Below are 2,514 nucleotides of genomic sequence, written 5' to 3' on the forward strand. Positions count from 1 at the left end.
AATACATCCTGGAACGGGGAAGATGTACAAGGATCTCAAGAAACATTTTTGGTGGCCGGGTATGAAAGCCGATGTTGCTAAATACGTAGGAGAATGTTTGACGTGTTCTAAGGTCAAAGCTGAGCATCAGAAACCATCAGGTCTACTTCAACAACCCGAAATCCCGGAATGGAAATGGGAAAACATTACCATAGATTTCATCACTAAATTGCCAAGGACTGCAAGTGGTTTTGATACTATTTGGGTAATAGTTGATCGTCTCACCAAATCAGCACACTTCCTGCCAATAAGAGAAGATGACAAGATGGAGAAGTTAGCACGACTGTATTTGAAGGAAGTCATCTCCAGACATGGAATACCAATCTCTATTATCTCTGATAGGGATGGCAGATTTATTTCAAGATTCTGGCAGACATTACAGCAAGCATTAGGAACTCGTCTAGACATGAGTACTGCCTATCATCCACAAACTGATGGGCAGAGCGAAAGGACGATACAAACGCTTGAAGACATGCTACGAGCATGTGTTATTGATTTCGGAAATAGTTGGGATCGACATCTACCATTAGCAGAATTTTCCTACAACAACAGCTACCATTCAAGCATTGAGATGGCGCCGTTTGAAGCACTTTATGGTAGAAAGTGCAGGTCTCCGATTTGTTGGAGTGAAGTGGGGGATAGACAGATTACGGGTCCGGAGATTATACAAGAAACTACCGAGAAGATCATCCAAATTCAACAACGGTTGAAAACCGCCCAAAGTCGACAAAAGAGCTACGCTGACATTAAAAGAAAAGATATAGAATTTGAAATTGGAGAGATGGTCATGCTTAAAGTTGCACCTTGGAAAGGCGTTGTTCGATTTGGTAAACGAGGGAAATTAAATCCAAGGTATATTGGACCATTCAAGATTATTGATCGTATCGGACCAGTAGCTTACCGACTAGAGTTACCTCAACAACTCGCGGCTGTACATAACACTTTCCACGTCTCGAATTTAAAGAAATGTTTTGCTAAAGAAGATCTCACTATTCCGTTAGATGAAATCCAAATCAACGAAAAACTTCAATTCATCGAAGAACCCGTCGAAATAATGGATCGTGAGGTTAAAAGACTTAAGCAAAACAAGATACCAATTGTTAAGGTTCGATGGAATGCTCGTAGAGGACCCGAGTTCACCTGGGAGCGTGAAGATCAGATGAAGAAGAAATACCCGCATCTATTTCCAGAAGATTCGTCAACACCTTCAACAGCTTAAAATTTCGGGACGAAATTTATTTAACGGGTAGGTACTGTAGTGACCCGAACTTTTCCATGTTTATATATATTAATTGAGATTGATATTTACATGATTAAATGTTTCCAACATGTTAAGCAATCAAACTTGTTAAGACTTGATTAATTGAAATATGTTTCATATAGACAATTGACCACCCAAGTTGACCGGTGATTCACGAACGTTAAAACTTGTAAAAACTATATGATGACATATATATGGATATATATATAGTTAAAATGATACTATGATAAGTAAACATATCATTAAGTATATTAACAATGAACTACATATGTAAAAACAAGACTACTAACTTAATGATTTTTAAACGAGACATATATGTAACGATTATCGTTGTAAAGACATTTAATGTATATATATCATATTAAGAGATATTCATACATGATAATATCATGATAATATAATAATTTAAAATCTCATTTGATATTATAAACATTGGGTTAACAACATTTAACAAGATCGTTAACCTAAAGGTTTCAAAACAACACTTACATGTAACGACTAACGATGACTTAACGACTCAGTTAAAATGTATATACATGTAGTGTTTTAATATGTATTTATACACTTTTGAAAGACTTCAATACACTTATCAAAATACTTTTACTTAACAAAAATGCTTACAATTACATCCTCGTTCAGTTTCATCAACAATTCTACTCGTATGCACCCGTATTCGTACTCGTACAATACACAGCTTTTAGATGTATGTACTATTGGTATATACACTCCAATGATCAGCTCTTAGCAGCCCATGTGAGTCACCTAACACATGTGGGAACCATCATTTGGCAACTAGCATGAAATATCTCATAAAATTACAAAAATATGAGTAATCATTCATGACTTATTTACATGAAAACAAAATTACATATCCTTTATATCTAATCCATACACCAACGACCAAAAACACCTACAAACACTTTCATTCTTCAATTTTCTTCATCTAATTGATCTCTCTCAAGTTCTATCTTCAAGTTCTAAGTGTTCTTCATAAATTCCAAAAGTTCTAGTTTCATAAAATCAAGAATACTTTCAAGTTTGCTAGCTCACTTCCAATCTTGTAAGGTGATCATCCGACCTCAAGAAATCTTTGTTTCTTACAGTAGGTTATCATTCTAATACAAGGTAATAATCATATTCAAACTTTGGTTCAATTTCTATAACTATAACAATCTTATTTCAAGTGATGATCTTACTTGAACTTGTTTTCGTGT

The sequence above is a fragment of the Rutidosis leptorrhynchoides genome, chromosome 5, assembly GCF_046630445.1.
Source record: "Rutidosis leptorrhynchoides isolate AG116_Rl617_1_P2 chromosome 5, CSIRO_AGI_Rlap_v1, whole genome shotgun sequence".
NCBI lineage: Eukaryota > Viridiplantae > Streptophyta > Magnoliopsida > Asterales > Asteraceae > Rutidosis > Rutidosis leptorrhynchoides.